We start from the raw sequence: 22,717 nt of genomic DNA, 5'->3' as shown, positions 1-22,717 counted from the left end.
GAGTACCACGCTAGCTGATTGTCCTTCTCAAACGAGATCCCTGGACAAGAAGCGCTTATGTCACCCGGGAGCCTGACAGGAACGCAGAATCTCAGGTCTGCCCACCTATACTTATGGAGTCAAAATGTGCATCTCAACAAGAAAAGCAGGGTTTATGCACATTAAAGTTGGAGAATCATCAGTTTAGCCCTTGTCCTTACCACGGATGGCAACCCCTCTGAAACCCAAGTTCAGTAATCACCTCTTTCTACTCTTCCTTGTCTTTCTGGTTTAGTCCCCCGAGGACCCCTATTTTGACTACCTTTCACCAGGACCCGCAAATCTATTAAACTTTCCAGTCTTCTCTCTCACCCCTCTCACACTCTCTCTTCACCACTTTTCAAGGCCATGTCTAACTTCTCAACAATCCCTTAAACCCTCAGCTCCCCATCCCTCTTCTTCCTTAAGGCGCTCACTTGGCCGCTCTTCCCCAACACCACCCTCGGGACTTGCAGCAGAACGAGGCTGTGCACAGCCACGTCGAGTAGGCTTATCTGAAACTCATGATAACACAACACAAATGGGCTCTGATTCTGCCAAAAAATCGTACTATATTTTCATCATCTGTTCATGGTCCCATCCTCCTAGACAGCTATTTCACACCTTCTCCTCTCTCCCTAAACACTACCTCCCTTTCTATCCTCACTTTCAGCCGATGACCACGATTTCTCCTTCACTGAGAAAAGTGACAATCACGAGACATCTTCCACAACTCCCACTATCCACCGCCCCACCCCTATTCTGCACCCTCTCTCTGGTTACTGGTCAGCTGTCCGTGCTCCCACCTGTCACCTCTCATTTCTATTCTGCATCCCACTCCTGTGCCTGGTCAAGGGCAAGCCCCAGCAATGCTCCTCTCTGTCTCTTAAATTATTCATATTCCCTCCACACATAATCATGTCCAGCAGCATACAGACATGCAAGTATTTTTCACAACTTCAAACCCTCCCCAGTTGTTTCTGCCTGTAGTCATCCCCACCTTTCTTTGCTTACCTTACAAAAGTAAGGAACACTTGTTCCTTACTTGTGCCTTGGAACGCTTGTTGATTCTCTCTCTCTCTCCCCTGTCCTCTTCATCTCTGCTGAATCTATTCTAACGCACAGTCACCTGCACCCTTTCATCTGTACTGCTCTTTTCAAAGTCACCACTCACTGTCACTTCGTTAGATATACTGGTGTGGTGTTAGCACTTAACTCACATGACTCAGCAGCGGGCTGGACCCGGCAGGTTTCTCCTTCCTCCTCACTTGCTTTCTTGGCCAGGGCACTTTCCTGGTTTTTGTCTTATTTCACTCCATCTCCCCCAGCTTCCTGTAGTGGAAGTCTGCTCCCCTGTGAAGGCTCTGTCCCTGCACCTCTTCTCTTTTTCTATTTTCTATCTATATTCACTTCCTTGGTGAGCTCACCCAGTCTCATGCAGAGGTCTTCTACACTAAATTTATCTCCAGTCTAGACCTAGCTCCTGAACTCCAGACTCATATATCCAACTGCCTTCTTTCAACCCCACTGGGGTGTCTAAGAACGACCTCCTCAACTGTACTTCCAACCCCGCTCCTCCCACAGCCTTGCCCATCTTGGTTAATGCCAACTCTATCTTCCCAGTTACTTAGACAAAAACCTCAGACTCAGCCTTGACTCCTCTCTACCTCTCTCGTTGCCCGCTGGAAGTCAGAGCAGCATGTTGGGATCTGACCACTTCCTGTCCCTTCACCACCACCCTTTCCCGGCTCAAGCCACCATCATTTCCCTCTTGGATTATTGCACCAACCTCCTGTCTTACCTTTGCTTGTCCCCTTGGCCATTGACAGTCTATAGGGTGGTCCTTCAACTGGAAGTTGGATCATGCGGCACCTCATCTCCGGCCCTCCAAGGGCCCTCTATCTTGCTTTATGTCAAAACCAAAGTCCTTACAAGGACCCACCAGGCCCAGCATCACCAGGACCCCTGATCTCTCTGAGACCACCTTGTTTGCTTTCTCTCTTCTCTCATCCTTTGAGCTTGCTGGCCCCTCTGGTGGTCCTCACCCCCATCAGTGCTGCCCCTGCCTTGTGCATATTGAGTCTGCTGGTAAACCTCCCTGCAATCTTCTCTCCCTTCCCCAAGTATCTGCATAATTTGCTCCTTTCCCTTCTTCAGGTCTTGAGATGTCACCTTCTTAGTGAGTCATTTCCTGATTTGCCTTTAAGAGTGCAACATCTCTCTCTGCCTATACCCCAATCTCTCACCCTCTTTCTGTTATTTTCGGCACGGCACTTCTCACCATCTCAGGTGGTCTGTACTTTACTTAGTAGCTGTCTCCTCCACCAGAATTTAAGCTCCACAAATTGTGATCTATTTTTTGATCAGTGTTATATTCCTGTGGTCTTAAACAAGCATATAGTAGGTGCTCAGTATTTGCTGAACATATGAACGAAATCAAGACATGTAGTGGGATCAAGTCTGTTATGTACATTTTTAGATCTCTATAAAGTTGCTGTTTTCAGTGGAAAAATTATTAAATATATTTAGTAAGCTCTATTTTAAACATCCCTTCTAACTTAGTTCTACTTGAGATTAAGAACACAAATCTTTCCTGCCTAAGGTAAAATCCTTCAGAGCTGGCCTGGCCTCCAAAGGGACTCACTGGAGAAATCATAAGATAGAAGAGGACCTCTAGAATTATGCTAGAGACCCGCAATGTCTCAGCATCATTTCTGAGTCTAAAGTGTTGTGTGGCCAGCATGTTTTAACTAAGGCATTTTTGAAAGTGGCATACACCTCTTTTTTTTTTTTTAATATTTTTTATTTATTTATTTGACAGAGAGATAGCCAGCGAGAGAGGGAACACAGCAGGTGAGTGGGAGAGGAAGAAGCAGGCTCCTAGCGGAGGAGCCTGATGTGGGACTCGATCCCGGAACGCCAGGATCACGCCCTGAGCCGAAGGCAGATGCTTAACGACTGCGCTACCCAGGCGCCCCCGAAAGTGGCACACACCTCTAACCCACATTATACCTGTATGTCTGCTGGAGAAGTAAAAGAGGGGGTTTGAGTAATTATTGCAGACTTTATCTGGTAAACACAGAATCTAGGTGATTATGCTAAGTCTGGGCCTAAAATCCAGCTTCCCAAGAACTTTAATTTTGAATAAGCAAAGAGGTAGGCACCTTTTTTCTTCTTTTTTTCAATTCCATTCTACAAACACTGAGTACCTACATTTGAGGCATGGTGTTAAGTGCTGGGAGAGAAAGGGACAAATCAGATAAGTGCTTGCAAGGTGTGAGAATAAGTCTGTTTATCATGTAAAAGGTTGTCTAAATCAGCAAGGGAAATCAATACAAATCTTTATAAATTTATATTTTTATGTTAAAAAATACATCTTTTTCATGCAGTGTCTCCAGAAACCAACAGCACCAGATAAAGTGACATTGTTCCATTTGAAGGAATTTCACAGTGAATCTCCTTACATAACTGTATGTGAAATCCCAAGAAACAGTAAAGAATCTTTCATTGTGTTAGAATTTTGTTGCACTGAATAGTAATTAATTATATCGCTGCAATGCTATTTATTTGTAAGCTCATCTTGGTTAGTCAGGAGTCAGTACTTTGGTCTGGCCTCTGAATTCTGTTCCTATTTGGCTCATTTCAATGCTTCTTGTTGATTTCACCCTGAGATGTGGCTTCCTCCCACCCCTCCCATTTAGCAAACCATCTGATTTATACATGGGAGAAGTCTTTCTGAGTTAGAAGTTATTTTTAGCTATGTATAAGACATTCAAGAAGACAGAAAAATAGGTTGTAGTTCAGAAAACAATAAAAGGCTTTGCCCATAAACCATAACTTGTTGTCAGAGCTGCAGTGAGACAAAGTAGCTTTTCTGTCCTTGTGACTCAGTCACTGCATTTTTTTCAATAATTTGGGGCACATTTGAAGTAATTGACTCAAGTGTTTATAAAGAAATGGGAATTTATTAACAGGTAATAAAAATAGTTACGGGGCAATGTTAGGACGTCCTATTTGCATATTCTGTTGTTATGTTTGCTGTTGATTAATCCCACTGGGTGCAGTCGAAAATCTTACTTTAAGAAGCAGTTCCTAAAGTACCAGCTGAGAGGGTTGCTCTTGAACCTGACTGCCTGGGTTCAAAAGCGAACTCTGTCACTTCTGTGTCTCTCTTGGGTAAGTTCCTTATCTTCTCCGTGCCCCAGGGTCCTCATTTATAAAACGAGAATAATCCTCAGATGTATTCCATAAGGTTTGTAAAGATCAAATGAGTTAATACACAAATTACATACAGTGCCTGACATACAGTAAACATTCTTAAATTATTAATACTCATTAAGGATATACTTAAAGGAGATAGGACCAAACCCAAACTACTCTAAAAATAGCAGAGAAATGGTTAATTTAAAAACAAAAAGGAGGGATGCTTGGGTGGCTTAGTCAGTTAAGCATTTGCTTTCAGCTCAGGTCCTGATCTCAGGGTCCTGGGATCGGATCGAGTCCCGTATCGGCTCCCTGCTCCGTGGGGAGTCTGCTTCTTCCTCTCCCTCTGCCATTGCCTCCCTCTCTCTCTGTCTCTCATGAATAAATAAATAAAAATCTTTATAAAAATAATAAATAAAAACAAAAAGGAAAGTATCGTGAAGTCTGAATTCCTTTAGCTTTCTCTGACATTTTTTACTGAGACAAAGTCAACTCGCCATTAGATTACAACTCTTTAAGATTGTACTAGAAATATATAAATCATTAAGTATTAAATTGACCAGTCTAGTTCGTATGCTAAACCTAAATACATATTTCCATTTAAACTTTGTGAATCCATAAGTCTAGAGATGTCATTAGCATGTGTGTGCTTTAGAGAAAGTATACCATGGCATTTTAATCAGTCTGCATAAATATTGTTTTCTAATTCTCTTAGGTTATAAGCAAATCATCACACTAGATTCATTTTTTAAAGGTATAAGTAGAATAGCTTTTTAATAAAATAAATTTTAGCAAGATTAATTTGAGAAATAGTCATTATTGAACTTGATAATAAGGCATAAATGAGAGGCAACTTATATATTATTATTACTTTTACCTAGACCCAGACTATCCACATTTTTATCCTTTTGATTTTACCTGAGTTTCCCAGTTGCGTTTTCCTCCTACTTCAAGTTAGTCATCATCACTTGTTCTTTCTTCTTTTAACATTCAAAATGTTTGTCATGTGTTTTTAAGTCACAATTACAGCTCAGTATAGTACTTTATGTACAGAGAAAAGAAAAAGAATAGCTTAACACTGGCTTCATGAAATTGGCTCCAAACGGAGAACTAGCCACTTGGTCAGGTTTCGAATTTTTGTATTAAATATTAATATTCTTTTTTTAAAAGATTTTATTTATTTATTTTAGAAAGAGAGAGAGAGAGAGAGCAAACAAGCAGGGGGAAGGACAGACAGAGAGGGAGAGAATCTCAAGCAGATTCTCCAATGAGTGCAGAGCCCAACTCAGGGCTCAATCCCACCATCCCAAGATCGTGACTGGAGTCAAAACCCACAGTGGGATGCTTAACTGTCTGAGCCACCCAGGTGCCCCTAAGGATTAATATTCTAAAAAAGAAAACAGATTCTGAAAGAGTCTAAGGAATAAATGATTCTTCAAGCGTATTCTTACTTTCCATAAACAGCTGGGCCCTCACAACATGAGAATAATTTTACATTTGTCTACTTCATGAAATATGTTTTTTTGGACACACTCTTATTTCTTTCTTGGTATCCTGTAATGTCCAATGTATCCTTAACCTCTCCCTCTCCCTCTCTTTTTCGTAATAAGCCATTTCCTGTTTTTACTACCTGGACCTGTATAGCCCCCACATTTGACTATGCACTTAGAAATTCCAAGCTACCTATTTGTGTGTGTGTGGGTGGGTGGGAGGAAGTGATGAATAGATAACATAAAATGGTCATCAGTTGTTGTTTTAATGACATCAGGCTCCACCCCACCTCCACCCCCACACAATGGCATACACATCTTTGGATTTAACACATTTATCCAGGTTCCCAAGAGAGGGAACTTCCTTCTGGTCATCTCTGCTCTCATTTTGACCCCAAGTTCAGGAGTGATTGTCCTGAGCTCTCTTCTCTGCTTCTCTTTCTCTCCACACAGAGAAGATTCTGGGGCAGCTGGACTGGTCAAATAGGAAAGGAAAGGTAGATAATATGGCTCATGCTGTGGTTACGGGACAACTGCCATCCTTTAGGGTGGCAGAAGTAGGAGATGTGTTCTGGAGGGAGAGAGGGAGCCATGTGGTCCCTAATGTGAATCATGACCTGTTTTAAGAAAGAATTCAAAAGCGGAACAATTTCCCTGCACTGAAATTGGGAGGACAGGGAAGGGGGTGAGAAGGATGAAATGTGTTGGTGAGGAGTGAAAAAAGAGAAAACAATGAGCTCGCATGGAGTTTTTCAGGCACGGAGCTAGGTACTTTAGATACATAATCTCTATTTCTCACAACTGCTCTGTGAGGGAAGTATATAGAGACCCATTTTTCAGGTGAGGAGAATGAAGTTCAGAGGAACGAACTGGTCCAGGCTTACAAAGCTCGTGAAGGAGCGTAGATCTGGATGCTGGACTGCCTGAGCCCTGGGCTCTTGTTTGCCTACTAAAGCAAGAACTGGGAAGAAGCAATCGAGCTACAGCCATGAGCATCCTCGGAGGGGGTTTCCAGATCACGTGGTGGTAGCTAGAAGAAGCTGGGACACCAAGAACGTGTTAGTTACTCCAGGACATGGACCTGGGCTAGCCTCTAGCTAGCTCTCGGAAGGGAAGCAGTGTGATCATAGGAAAGAGCCATCAGACCCAACATCTGTTATCGCCACCACCCTGCTCACTTATAGGACCACTTACCACCCTCACTCTTACAGGACCAACACAGGTTTGCTTCCAGAGCCAACACTACGACTGGGTGGGTGCGCTTTGATTTCAGAGGCACCAGAAAAGAATCCTTGCTCTTGAAAGATGCACCCCAATTTTTGGCAGTGACTTGAAATGTCTTTAGGAGGGGCTAGTTTTTAATCCCATCATTACACGGTTCTCTTTACATGCAAATGACCTGAGAAACAGCATCTTGATCTAAACCATATAAAGTATTACAAACCTGGCATATAAATGACTAAGGGAAAACTCTTTTCAGTTTAGATAAAGAAGAGTTTGAAGGCACGTGGATTTCAAACCAGAAATCAGTAACCAGCAATGTGCAAAACTTTTCTAAGGGGTGCACAAACAAAAACATTAAAGGGAATCTGTATTTCTATCTTTAACTTCCATATACACTTCATCCTAAAACCAGCTGCCCTGAAATGTGCCCTCTGCTTTTCAAAATGAAGGCGTGTCCTCCACCCCAATCTTCCCAAGATACATTGTATGAGGGTGTAAAAGGCTCTAAGGCGGCACAAGTCAGGTGCAAACTAATTGGGAGGATTAGTGTGGTATTTGGGAGAGTAAGGGACCATAATGACAGGGTGACAGACTCTTTTTGCAAATCAGGTCAATAGGATTCCTGGCATTCATCAAAATGGAAGGAGGACCTAATATGGGTCCCTGAACATAATATGTGATAACAGAACACTACCTGATTTAGTGTCTTTACCAGCTTCAAAGACTTTTATAAATTAAAATTTAAGTTTAATAAGTGAAAGGAACATCTAGTGCAAAATGAAAGATACTTAAAAATATTTTTAATGTGCACATTTTTTTTTTTACCTAACAGCATTCCATCAGATTCTGTCCTTAAAAAAGCCTCCTATGTGCACACATCCATATGCTATGACTCACCTGTGTTAAATCTAACTGAACGCTCCGTGGTCTGGTATTTTCTTAGGCAACGTGCTCTGTGGCAAGGGTGCTGAGCAACGTGAGATAGCTCTGTAAAGGGCAATCTTCATATTGTGAGACCTTGTTCAACATTCAATCAAGAGAAGACAAACACAAATAAGGTCATCTTCCTCTAGTGAAAAATATTAGGAACTTGGAAAAAGAGCAAGTTTCTGCAGAAGGCGTTTGGCCCACTTGCAAGGCCATTCCCACCTCCGTCTCGCAGAACCGTGCACTGGGGAGCCGCACTCACCGCTCACTTTGTCCCCCTCTGACTTCTTGAGGCCCCAGGTCATCAACACATGACTCAATATTTTTGTGATCTTCCTTCATCTAAGCAGATAACATATGTCTTTTTTTGTTTTTGTTTTTGTTTTTTTTTAACAGACCAAATAAGACCAAAAGATATAAACTCCTCTCAAAGTCCTTCCCTCCTTCTGAGTGTGTCAGGTCGCCCACAAACACGCACATGTCTCCTATCCATCCTAAAATGCCAACCAACAAGGAAATGACTCTGGGACAGGCCTGCTCTTCTCCCCTGCGCTTCTGCCTCCTCTCTCCCTTGGCGGCTAAACTGTCCTCATCCATTCATCTGCCCGCTGACCCTTCAACTTAGTGCTGTCTGCATTCACGCTCACCACTCCAACTGCACTTTCAGAGGGGACCAGAGGCCTCCCTCGCTGCCCCATCCAACAAGCCAACAGCATCGTCTTTCCCTACGCCTCTCAGGCCTCGTAACTCACGGTTCTTCCTCAAATCTCTTTCCCTGGTCCCTTTAGTTTATCCGCCATAGTTCACATCGTTCTCTGCAAGGCTCCTTCATTTTCTCTCCTTCTAATTTTGTGGCGGTGGTTCCCAACTTTGCGCATCAGAATCACCCGGGGAGGTGTTAAGACCTGCTCCCGCCGGGGCCCCACCTGCAGAGAGGTTCTGATTGAACTGGGCTTACGGAGGGCCCAGGCACTGGGGTTTTAAAAGCTCCTCGGCTAATGCTAGTGCTCGGCCGGGTCTGCAAACCCCTGGCCTGTGTGCGCTGGCGGTCTCCTTCCCTCTCATGCTCTTCACTCAGAAATCATTCACTCCAGTCCTCCTGTTCGTTCTTGCAATTGCTTTCTCGATAACTCCATCTGAATGCTCAACAAATCCGAATTGCAGAACATGTGCTGAATTGATCTCAATTATCTCCTCACATCGTTCCAGCCTCTAGAAACGTGGTCCTCCTGGTTTTCTGTTTTATTATGGAGTCATCATCCTCCCAATCCTAAACTCAGAGCTTCTGGGAATCCTCACTGCTTTCTTCAAAACCACTCTATTCAGTTATGGATGGTGCCTAAATTGTTCTTTCAAACTTGGCCCCTTTTCTGTACCCCTGCTCTTAAGTACTGTGATACTATTTTAATTCTAACAATTCTTACTAAAAAATAAATCTTAAAAACAGTAGCTTCAGGGGCGCCTGGGTGGCTCAGCCTTGAGCCTTCGGCTCAGGGCGTGATCCTGGCGTTATGGGATCGAGCCCCACATCAGGCTCCTCTGCTGGGAGCCTGCTTCTTCCTCTCCCACTCCCCCTGCTTGTGTTCCCTCTTTCTCTGGCTGTCTCTCTCTGTCTAATAAATAAATCTTTAAAAAAAAACCAAAACACCCCCCCACCAAAAAAAACCCAGTAGCTTCAATTAAAATGTTCTCCACTGTGTCATTGTGTCTAGGTTAAAATCCAAACCTCACATGAAATCTTTTACAAGTGTCCTCAATTATTGCTCTAGCTTCACCTCGATCACTTAATACTACTCTCAAGACATACTGAACTTCCCGAAGTTTCCTTAGCGTGTGATCAACACTAACATGGCCACTCACGGCATTTTCTGTCACTTTAGCCAGAATGCCTTTCTCTGCTTTTCTGCTGAGAGAACTCACCTGTTCTTCAATATTCATCTCAGAAGACACTTTCGTTCTGAAGCCTTTAAAGTCTGTTTTCCTTTTTCTGTGCAGCTGAAGCAATCTTATCAAATCATTTATCATACGGTACTGTAATGATTTGTGTAAAGTTTGTGCCGGGGAGTTCTTCAGAACATGATTACGTATGTGTATATGATATCTCCAATGTGATACATTTTGAACATCTCTGAATATATCCGTTTGGTTTTGTGTTCACAGTATCTAGCACAGTATCCTAGCAGAGATGTTCAAAATGTTATTTATTGTTTACCCAGTGAATATCAGCTGAGTATCTACTGTGTGACTTCACTATTCCTGGTACCTGGGATGCATCAATAAACCACACAAAGACTGCCCTCCAAGCGATTCCCAAGGGAGAAGGCAATACATAAGCAATATAAATACATTGGATAATTTCAATGGTGCTTAGGGCTAGGAAAAAAAAAATCAGTGTTATACAGTATTGTAGATCAGAAGTCAGAAAACATTTTCTGTGAAGGGTCATATACTAAGTATTTTAGGCTTTATGTGCCAAGGTTTCTAAACTGTAGGCATAGACAATATGTAAATGAACGAGCATGGTTGTGTTCCAATAAAACTTTATTTACAAAAACAGGTGGTGGGCCATATTTGGCGGGCAGGCTATAGTTTGCTGACTCTTGTTTTAGATAATAGGGAAGGCCTCTCTGCAGACCTAACTAAGCACTAGAACATGGATATATAGAAAGAGCCAATCATACTGAGCTAGGGGTTCTAGGTACAGGGAAGATCAGTTACAAACGCCACTGTTTGAGAAGGAGAAATAAAGCCTTCATGCTGAAGTGTAGTGAAAGAATGAATGAATGAATGAATGAATGAAAGAATGAATCAATGAATGAATGAAAGAATATATGAACAGAGGCATGGATGAGTACCCATATAGAAAATAAGCTGTTACTAAAAAGTGGAAAGTTTATGTAAAGAAGCATTCCCTCAATTGAGATACGTAGCCACATTCAGAGAGAAGAAACAAAAACATGACCGCACAGGAAAATAAAAGTCAGTCGGATCTACTTAAAATTAGTTTACTCACTGAGTATCCATTGAATAGCTACTATGCACTAAGAATTATTGCAGGTGCTAGAAATTAGACAAAATATTTAATAATTACGACTTCTAAAGTTTCAGACAATCACAATGTTGGATTCTATTGATTCTTAGCAATGCATATATTTATGATTTCTAGAAGCTGAAATATGACTTCTAAGTACTGCAAAATACTGCTTGTCACAGAACTAAGAGCAGTACTGTGATAAACAAGCAAAAAAAAAAGAACAAAAAATGTGACCTGGAAATATATATATATATCTCATACCAATTAATTTCATTTTAGGGAAATATTTTAGAAAAAAATTCTGGAACATCACCAAATTAAATATGTTTAAAAATCACTGAGATGTTCTGAAAAAATGGGCCAGAAGTTGTTTAATTTTTCTTTCATATTCTAAAATTTTCATTTTTTTAATGAAGTGCGTGTACATAATAACAACAAACAACACAAATCAACATGTTTATTCTACTTGTGAAAAATTGATGAGATGATCTAACACTTTTTAAAATAAATGACTTTTCCCAAAAAACATCTTTGGATACTATCTGATCAGCTCATGAAAATCAATCAAATAAAGCTTATACAATTTGTGTCATTTTAATGAACTGAATTTCCAAAACATACAGTCAATAATTTTTTTTTTTTAATTATAGGACAAAATTTGGACTTTGGAGTTGCCAGACTTGGCTCTGTAACCAGGTCCTCCCACTTGCTAAGTTTGCAGCCTTGTGCAGGCTGGAAGCTCCCAGAAGCACGATGCTCACATGTACAGAGGAAAGGACCGCCCCTCCCAGTGTTGTAGGAGGATTTAATGAGATATGGAAGGGAAAGCACCTGGAATTAGGAGGCAAGCAACAAATTTAATTTAATTGCTTCTTCTCTAAGACTGAGTTTACCCCAAACAGAGCTTTATCTGAATAAATGCATTTTAAGTGTTGATGATTCTGTGTTCCTTAGTGTCTCTATTAAGAAGTACATATCTTCATATTCATATTACTAATCAGGAAAAAAAAACTGGGAGAAATCTTTCAATTTTGCACTGCATAGGGCTATTGGTATTAGTTTATGAGTCTTCATCCATACAACTCTCCCAGTGAGGAAAGTTTCCCCTTATTTACAGCCTCAATCCCTTCTAGTGTATGTACCAGAAGAGAGGTCATATTTCTAGCCTTCCTATATGAGAACTGGTTCCCAGCTCTTCCAGGAGGATAAAATGTTTAGAAATCCCTCCAACAGTTAAGTCTTTCAGTTCTATTGATGTCTTCAGTCTGGCAGAGAGTTCTCAAAACACTAACATGATTTTATTAATGAAGATGAGTTATTCCCAATTTGATTATAAGTTTCAGGACTGGAGCATATTGACCCCATATTGTGTGTTCCCAGAAAAGATGTATAAAACTGCCATCCCTTCCTGTGTGTGGTGTGATTTAAGAATCAACTTTTTTTTATGGCTCCTGGATGCATGGTTTTATAGCTTTACTGTTACTGATATTTTATAAAATTCAGAACTATTGGCTATATAAGTGCTGTCATGGAAAAAAAAAGGTTTTGCAGCAAAACATGGAGATCATTTGTCAACGGCTTAGGCTTGCACAATGTTTTCTGAACAGCCATTTCAGCATTCAACAACCTCATGTTTCAACTCTCCACCCTAAAAACTTTATTCTTCAGTTTAAATTTAATTTTTTGATTTATATCATCAGCAAAGGCAGAGAAAAGTGGATTACCATTCCCAATGGATTACCCATTCATAGCTCATAATTAAATATGGGATAAGTTATAATCTCCAGTTTAATCTTGACTTCCCACATTCATCCACTCCTCTCCCCTCTTTCTAATTAAGAAGCATAAAAGCTAAGCTACCTAAGACAGAGCCCTAAACTTCTAATGTTAAGAGTAAAGTGGGGTACTCATTTATACAAAATAATTATTTTCCAAACGTTATTTATCTTTAGTAATTTGTTTCATGGTTTGCTACTAACATTGTGTAAAGCCTAACTATGTTCATGTTTTACTATTAAAAAATAAAACACAAATATTTGGATAAAATGATGTAATAAAAATAAATCAACAACCATGTTCTCCTCCTTGTTGCCTCATCCTTTCCAACTCCCGAGCAGAGAGAACATATCCAGGATGATGCATATTTCAGGGGCTTTTTAGGAATGCCTGGCACTAACTAGTATTAGCAATCAGAAGTATTTCCAAATATAGTAAATGTTTGCTCTCAGTTGTTTCTACATTTTGTTTAAGCAAATCAGTGCCACAGTAAGAAAAAATAATTTACAATCTGAATTCCATTCTTATTTTCTGACCAACTGTTTTTAAAAGAACAATGGAGACAATATGTTTGAAACCACAATGATATAGATTTTGTAACAACAATGATGATGTTTTACCTTTAGATGATAAAAATACATAGTTGAATTTTTTTTTAAAGATTTTATTTATTTATTTGACAGAGAGAGACAGCCAGCGAGAGAGGGAACACAAGCAGGGGGAGTGGGAGAGGAAGAAGCAGGCTCATAGCGGAGGAGCCTGATGTGGGGCTCGGTCCCACAACACCGGGATCATGCCCTGAGCCGAAGGCAGACGCTTAACCGCTGTGCCACCCAGGCGCCCCATAGTTGAATATTATTAAACATTAGGAACATGAGCCATATTTGCTAGAGTGTACATACACTAAACAAAAAGCTTTATGTAAAGCTTTATGTTATCTAAAATATGCTCTGACTTTCTTCAGGAAGACTAATGTTTTGGCTTCACACGTCTCTTCTCCATACCGCCAGAATCAACACAAGGGTAGAGGCATTACTTGTATCAGGAAATAGTTTGGCTAAACCCCATCTCTGTAGAACCACGTCACATGTGGGCCACAAGTGCCAATAAAACAACAACAGAAGCAAAATAAATTTTTCTAATAATCAGAAAGCTCCAAAGTTAAGGTACATGGAGACACCTAAGCAGAAATTATAACAAATTATAAATCTGATGGTGACTTACATATCTTTACAACACCTTCAACATAATCCTATAGGCTGAGTTTTGTGATTTCCTTCAGTGTGATCTTTTCTATCAATATAAAGCTGAATCCTTTCTGAGACTTTTAAATACTTCTACTTAAGAACGTGTTACTTTTTGTAGTTCAGGGAAAATGACATACCTGCATTTTACTGACAGGACAATGAAATTTAAAAAAAAAGAAGGAAGGAAAGATCAATTAAATTCTTTACAGAGATCTTTTTAGAGATAGTTGGGCTTTGGTCATAAAATTGCTAACAATGAGAGGAGCTCAGCTTCTCCCCAAATAGCTACTGGCACCCTTTGCCTTTTAGATACATGAACTTGTTAACAATGTGATTGGTTAAGGAATTGCCTAATCATATATGTCAATAATAAAGAACAAAGCACCTTGCAGTTTTTTTTTTCTTATTCGACTCCCCTGTGAAAGACAGATGTGTTGTGTCTAATTATTCACTGATTGGTATCGGGAGAAACATTAACATAATTGGCACATTTGTTCTAATTAACAGAGAAACTGCCACATGCCGCCCAACATGAAAAGTGAGTCCAGCAACCATTAGCTAGAAAAACCCACATCTATCAGAAAAGGTTACTCTGTTGAACTCAAACTGGAGCCCCTCGAGTCAGAACAGCAAGATCGAGAACGATACCACGGAGTTGAGAAGTGTATGCACCTAAGAGAATGGAGATTCAGCCCAGTGTCATCAGATGAGGTACATTAATCAAACAAATGCGAAAAGCAATTAGGGGTGATTACCAAGTGCACACTGAGCCAAGCTAAGCTTCTAGAAGGAGCAGTAGCTAGAAGCTGGGAGTCTGCCAAGTTTTACTGACCAGTTTAGAAGTGACAAGTTTGAAGGTTTTCTTGTATATGTTTTAATCCTGCCCTTTAGAGCAGTGGTTCTCAAATTTGGTTGGATTTTAGAATCACTGGGGGGGGGTATTAAAAATCTTGATAGCCAGGCTGCACATCCTACCAATTCCCGGGTGATCCCAATGGGCATTCTCGTTGGAGAACCAGGACTACATTCAGACTGGTTCTAATGTTCTTGCTAAAATACAGACTTTGATTAAGTGGCCTGGGGTGGGGCTTGAGATTCTGCCTTCCTATGAAGTTCCCAGGTCATGTCAATACAGATCATCTATGCATCACGCTTTGAATAGTAAGGCCTTGGCAATTCTAGAAGATGTCCATAGCTAATAGCCTTCTGGAGACTTTTACCACGTAGGGTTTGGCTCCAATTGCTCCAGAGTTTGAAATCCCAGAATTATTTTCTTTTGATTTCTCACCATCTCTTGCATGACTAAGGAAGTCTTCATTATAGGATGCAAACAAACGTTCTTTACCCGTAAAAGTTGTGGTTAAAAAGTGCCTTAAAAAACAAGGAGCAAAAGGCCATTAAAGAAAAAAAAAGTGTGCACAAAGACAAGAGCTTTCTCCCTCCACCTCCTACCACCCCCATAGCTATTGTAGAGAGATTGTTCCAGATGTTCTCTATTGTCAAGAATAGAGGCTACTTTGTTTATGCATCCATTTGTCTGTCAGATTTGCAATAAAATAAGATGCTTATTCACTTCTGTGTTGACTACTGTCCAAAATACTTTGTACGTTTCAATGGGTTTGTGAAAGCGTGTTTTTAATCTTTAAAAAAAAGCATTGGTCTTCAAGCATGCTGAAATTGTATCCTTAGACAATTGTAAAAAAAAAGAAAAAAGAAAAAGAGAAAGCCAAAGAATTAAAAAAAGCATGTGGAAAATGTAGTGACATTTTGCTCAGTTGTAACTTCTGCAAAGGGAAGGGATTTGCTAAGAAAGGAATTTGTTTTCCTATTGAGGAAACACTCCCTTAATTGCACATATGTCTGGCTCATTGCTTTTGAGAGCTGAATGTACACAGACCATACTGCGGAGGCAAACTTGTCCTGAAATCTGAAAACTTTCATTCCTAAAGCCTAAGTTCAACTATGAGAAGATAAAAGCACACTGACCTAATGAACTACTAAATTAACTAATAGTGACAACCACCAAAAATGCCCAAAGTAGAATGATTCTATCTAGTAATCTCTTCCACGACAGCAAAATGGCACTGAAATGTTCTTAAAATGCTAATTTTTTCAGGGTGAAGCAACCATAAATTGACGAGTAGATGGTTCGTTCCTAACCAGTCTTTTTTTTTTTTTTTTAAGATTTTATTTACTTATTTGACAGAGAGAGAGAGACAGCCAGACAGAGAGGGAACACAAGCAGGGGGAGTGGGAGAGGAAGAAGCAGGCTCCCAGCAGAGGAGCCCAATGCGGGGCTCGATCCCAGGACCCCGAGATCATGCCCTGAGCCGAAGGCAGATGCTTAACGACTGAGCCACCCTACAAATTTGCCTTTCAGGGTAAGAAACTCGCAGCATTTCTTCTTACTTACCAAATAAGAGTGGGACTCTCTTACTAAGTCTGGCCACCTTTAGAAAATACTGGCTTTCTGCTCTCTAGGATGGCTTTTTATCACCCCCAGTGAGTTTACAGTAAATAGTGCCTCTAAGCATATGGAGGGGCTCACTGAAAGAAATTCCAAAGCAAGAGCACTTATTGAAGAAACATATACTTTTCTCAAGAAATAAAGGTCATGGAAATAAAAGACCATCTTGCCCTGTGATTAAAGACACAGTCTAGGTCATTGCCTGGTGCTGAAGCGCCACCAAGGGAGACTGTATTTGAAAACAGCTGAGGCCTGTTGATGAGTGATTTTAGGTCACCTGAGAAAAGCTCACTCTAGTGGATCCGCTGCACTTTAGCATGGAAGATTTTCCCTTCTCCTGAAACACCAAATAGTTTCTGGGTTTTATTCATTGAGTAAAATCAAAGTTAAAAATCATGTTCAGAATTTTTTGTCCTCACAGAAATTAAAGTATGTCCTTTATTTCTCCATCTCTCTCCATGTCTTTTACTTCTACCCTAAGACAAGCAGCCATCTTCTCTTGCTTGTGTTAAGGCAAGGTCCCCTAGACGGGTCCCTGCTTTCATTCTTACTCTACTAAAATCAATTTTCCATGCAGCAGCGAGAATGATCTTTGAAAAACATATATATCCCAACATGACAATTCTGTACTTGAAATCTCCAATGGCTTTTCATGCGTTCGGAGATACGTCCAGTCCACAAACTCGTCCTCCTGCCTCTGACTGAAGGTCTTTCTGCCCTCCTCACGGCGTCACTGTGTCTCTGAGCCACTGGCCTCTTTTTAAATCTATAGCCACATCCGCTCCTGAGCGTATTTTGCTCCCCCTGCCTGGAACGTCCTGACCCAAATCTTTTCACGACTGGCTCTTTCCTGTCACTCAGACCGCAGGTCGGATAGTGCCTCTGCAGACACATTCTCCTTGACTCCAAAGAGACTTCCAACCCCCAACAACCATCAACCTCTCAACATGACCTTGTCTTATTTCCTTTCACTCTCTATTATCAGACGGTATCTTGGCCATTTACTTCTATTCCTGTTTAGTCCTTTATTCTTTTTTAACCCGCTAGGGACTTTGGCTGACCTGTATCTCCCAGATACTAGAAAAGTATCCAGCACACAGTGAGTAGACAATAAATATTTCTTGAATCAAGGAATTAATAATTAAAAAATAAAAAGTATATGTTGAACTATAGCACAAAGGAACCGCTACGTATGTACTTAAGTCAAGCCACAGACGTGTCGTAAGTCCAGAAAAGGTTCATGATTTCTTATTGTTCTTTAAAAATTATGTTGGCATCATTTAACTTTATTATTATTTTTAACTTGGTTTACATGGTTACTTGGGCTTATGGTGATCACTGTGTATAATTATTAGAGGCAGATACTGGAAGAAAAACATATGGGGTAACTATGATAAAGAGGGGATGTCGACAACTTTTGAATGAACCAATGCAAAGCGTGCAAGCTGACTACTGATCAGGGAACCTAATGCTTGTGCAAAACGTTTGTGAGGCCGAGAGTCAGCTCGTAATAAAAACTCCTTCTTGTTGCTCCGCCCATGCTAGGAGAAAACCCCAACAGATACTACCGGGCACTGAGAGCAGGAGCTCTCCCCAAATCTGTATTCAAACTCTTCTTTTCTCTCTAAAGCTCTTTCTCCTGCAAAGAATATAAAGCACCGCTCGGAAGACAATGCACCTGCATGGAAATCATCAACATGAAGTTCCAGGTACGAGGGAACGGCCGTGAAACACGCACGCCTCTCACGAAACAAAATGTTCAGCGGCCACATTAATAATCAATTAGATGGCGTGCCACCTGATGCTGCACTTTCGGCGGAGCCTCCAGCTGCCAGCAGCTTTTTGCCCTGGCAGTATTAGCTTAAAAAAAAAAAAATCTGTTCCCTGTTTATCAAGACTAAACTCTGCAAAATAATCTATTCTTTTGCACTTCAACCCATATTTTCCCACTTGCTAATTAGCGATGCAAATGTTGATAAATAAGATGACTGTTTCTAAGCACAACTGGGTCAATAAGTTGAACATTGTGCCCTGTTCCTCCAATTAAACTCCTATGAGAAATAGCTCAATTATAATTAGAGAAGCAATTATCCCCTTGTTAAAGGTGATACAAATCACAGGTTTTAGTGAAAAATTCAGTTTTGCTCCTACTGCCATGCAACAAATCCTGTATCCATTGACGTTTTGATCCCAGTACTCTCCAAAAGAGATAATCTGATGAAATAAAGTATCTCTGAGTGTATTTCTGGCTCACCATGTGACAGCAACATTTTCTAGGCATAAACTAAGATGAGCAAAGAGGGATTCATTTCACAGAGTGCAGCTATGATACCACGGGAGCAATGTGCACCCATTTGTAGGTGTCTTAATTTTCTGGATTGTTTAGGGAGATGGGGGAGCTCGTCCATTGAAAGGGAGGCAAACACATTCCCAGAAATGTAGGAAAGACATTATATTTTTGGCTTGGTCCTAGCAAAAAAGTTATTAAGATAGCTGCCAATGCCATTTTAGAGTGTTTCTGGTAATTGTTTTTCTTTCTCTCTTCTAGTCTACTCTTAATTTTAACATGAGTATTATTAACCTTCCCTGTACTCCTTGAACTAAAGTAACTTACAATGCCCCCCCCCCTTTTTCCCTCCTGGTCCTACTGGGTTGGAACTTTGCCCTCAGGCTTCCGATTATTGGATCCCCTCACCTCACACTGAGTTCTCTCAGTAAGGTTCCATCTTCAGGGGTGACAAACATCCTTCTTCTGGAAAGTTCCATCTCCATTTCCTGAAAGTAGCCAGAGCCAACAGAGACTCTTTCCTGACTACATTAATTAAATATAGTAAGAGAATCTACTAAGTAGATTCAGTCTGCTGGTATTAGAGATAAAACATGAGCAAAACCCCTTTTTGCTCCTTATTTCTTCACAATTTAGGCAGGCAAAGGAGTCAACAGATATATTTCAACACAAGCAGTAGTTGGGGCTATATAAAATCATTGTATATAGGGGCCAGCCTCATTGGTTCATCCATACCAGGTGTTAAATTCTGAAATAATTCTGTACGTGCTCCGAAGTAACTGAGTGCTCCCCCTTTCCGTCTCAATACTGGGTGGCTCCCGGCTCCACCCTCTGATTCAACACCTAAAGGGTTAATACCCAACACAGCATAAGGCCTTCCGAGTCTGCCCCGTGCTAAGGAAGTTGTATAGCTGTTAAATATTTTAAATAAAGAAAATAGATATAAAAGAAGGGCTTGGCGAGAAGATCAGAGGAGGGAGTGCCAAGCCTACCCATGCGCTAAATTTATCCTGGGGTGCCCACAGAATATATATATATTTTTTTACCCAATAAGTATTAAGGTGAGTTCTTAGTCAAAAGGGTCACCACCTGTAGAGATGGGAGTACAAGAAATCTGGATTGGCCTCTTCCTCCTCTGAAACTTTGTCACTCTCCTTCCTTTGGCTCTGAAAGGGAGAACTACCAACAGTAGCCTCAGCCCAGATTTCCTCTCTGAAATAAAATATGTGGGCTGCTCCAATGTCTTGGGACCATGATGACTAAGTGGACAACAGTAACTTTAAAAATCAGAAAAAAAGGACAGCAGCATGTCGTGATTTGCTGTAGATATTTCCATTAACAGGTCATTTGTAAAGTGAACATTTACATATGGGGCACCTGGTGGCTCAGTTGGTTGAGCGACTGACTCTTGGTTTTGGCTTAGGTCATGAATTCACTGCCCTGGGATCCAGCCCCATGTGGGGCTTTACACTCAGTGGAGAGTCTGCTTCAGATTCTCTCTCTCTCCCTCTCTCTGCCCCCCCTACTCTTAAATCAATTAATCAATCTTTTTTTTTAAGTATATATTTACATAAATGAGGGCCTCTCCTTATTTAAAGCTTACAGTGTTATCTTCATTTGTAGCACTCATGGACTCTAACCAAAGCCCTGGCTAGAGAATACAGGAGGGCATATTGGTAGTGGTTCTTCATAGGACAGAAGTTTCATCTCTGCCTGCCCCACAGCACCGTCACAGGTACAATGCTCTCAGTTACTATTCTGAATTCAAGAGGTTGAATTCAGTCTTCTGTGAATCAGTGGGTGATAATATAACAATAGTATGAAAAGTGGCTGATGTTTCTTGAGCTTTCTACATGTTCTAAGTGATTCATATGTACCATCTCCTTTAAACTCCAAAACTACACTCTGGATAGATACTATTATTATTATTATTATCTCCATTTTATAATTCAGAAAACATATGTACAGAGGACTGAAATACCTTGCCCAAAGTAAAAAAGTTGAAAATGGTGATGCTTGTATTTACACCTAGATTTCTGTAAGAAAATTAGCTTAGCATTCTCAGTGGTGACTAAAGGCAAAATAGGGTGATATTAAATGTATTTATAACCTCAGAAATGTCTCTGCCAGTATTGGTATCAAAGGTGATACCACTGTAATTTAAGATTAGTAGAGTTCTTTAGAAATTTATTGACTTGTATGGGAGGAAGAAAATAATTATCAATGGAGCTAGACACATACTTATAAAACAAAGATCAATTGATTTGATCAGCCATGTATTCATTGAGCATTCACCACCAGAGTTTTTTTAGAATCGTTTGCCTTGGATACAAAAGAAGCACAAACCCTTGCCAGCATGGCCAGTCCTGAAGGACTGACTTTATTTATGGTAAAGCACAAGAGTCGCTCTGTAAGCTCAATATTTCATTCTATGTTATTTTTATGCTTTTAGATTCTTCAAAAAATTTAAATATTAAGTAATGAATGCATTTATTATAAATTAAAATAATCTTACAATCTTTTAATTCACCAGGTTACATTTCATTCCTTTCCTTTTTCATTGATCTACCCCTCTTAAGCAACTGATCGTTGTAATGTGTCCCATTAAGGTATTTATTAGCTTTCTGATCTTAGTGATTCTAAGGGTGTTGGAGGAATCTACCTAGGAGTTTATTAGGCTGCTCTCGAGCACGGTTGTTTGATGTCTCTTCTGACTTCAAAAAAAAAAAAATAATAAAAGAAAAAAAGCCACATTAAATATAGTTCTTTGAATGTCAAATGGGTATATGATTTTTGAGCTTGCCAAGTGTTAATTGGTCTCTTCCCCACTGATGATACAAATAAAATTCACAGCCAATTAGTTTTCAGTCATGAATCTTTACTCCTTGACAAAGTGAACCACTTTGTTGGAGAGACTAAAAAAATGAAAAAATTACTAGGATCTCATCACTGAAAGTCTTTGCAGCGATCAGCTAATCTGTAAGAAATGTTGGGTAAAAATGAGGCTATGGATACCCATGTTACTCAGAATATATTTTGATCTTTAAGGCAGATTAATGGAGGTCTACATTAGAATTTGTAAAAATACAATTAAGGAGACAGATGCACTATTATAATAAGTGAAATGAAATACTGAGTAGAGAAGAGTTGCTTCCTTTCATCACACTAAATCATATTATGTATCAGTGTTGGAAGATAAAGTCTTGATGCGGTTGGATAAAACAGCTATAATCATGCAAAGTCTCTCCGATGCACTGCTAGAAAGTACCATGGAATGCCAGCTACAAGACAAAACATAGTTCCCTTCTTTCAGAGTAAAACAAAAAATTTCATTAACAGCGCTACTTTGAGTCTTTGCGTTGGCACATGGAGAGATATAAATGGCTGTGAGAGGGAAAAAAATGCAGTTGTTTTCTAAGAACCTTGCCTAAATTTCTAAGTCATTCATTATTAATAGTAATTTAGGAAGCGCAAACAGATGTTTAATCATCTTGTTGTGAGACCAGCTAACTAAGCTAGCTCCCACCTTTGCTTCAACCTTCAAATGATTAAAAAACTATGAGAAATCTAATAGTAAATATACTACTAACTATGAAACATTTTTTGAACAATGGTGTGCCAATATTTTGCAATTTCATAGATAGGGATAATTCAGGGCTTATTTTTACAAAAAAAAAAAAATCAGCGAGCCCATATGCAGGCCCAAATTGTGGTAATTAAAAATGCCTCTTTCCATAAATGCAATAAAGAGTAAAAATTCCAAAGGACTCAGTATAGTTTGGGGGTTAACAAGGACCAACAAGTTGGTAGCGATATATGTCACTTGTCAAATTGAAGTGTTTCTGGGCCCACGGAATACCAGATTAGCTAAGGCAATAGTGTCTGATGCCTATTAGGATGTCTCCTAACAATCATAAAAGGTAACAGTTTTGAGAGTTTAGAGTTATTTGTTAACGAATGAAAGACACAGTATTAGACGATTTTCCTCAACAAGTATGCTTCATGATGGTGAATGGCTCAAGGAGGGCATGGTATTCTCTTCTG

At 40.1% G+C, this 22,717-nt stretch overlaps 1 protein-coding gene across 1 annotated transcript in view; it reads right to left on the bottom strand.

Annotated features, from left to right (window-relative positions):
• Positions 1 to 22,717, bottom strand: part of UNC5C (unc-5 netrin receptor C) — a 335,202-nt gene that overhangs the window by 70,271 nt on the left and 242,214 nt on the right. The gene's annotated exons all lie outside the window — the stretch shown is intronic.

This window comes from Ursus maritimus, unplaced genomic scaffold (assembly GCF_017311325.1).
Source record: "Ursus maritimus isolate PB19 unplaced genomic scaffold, ASM1731132v1 scaffold_8, whole genome shotgun sequence".
Taxonomy (NCBI): Eukaryota; Metazoa; Chordata; class Mammalia; order Carnivora; family Ursidae; genus Ursus; species Ursus maritimus.
The sequence above is the reverse complement of the archived record's forward strand: the minus strand, read 5'-3'. Positions and strand labels throughout refer to the sequence as shown.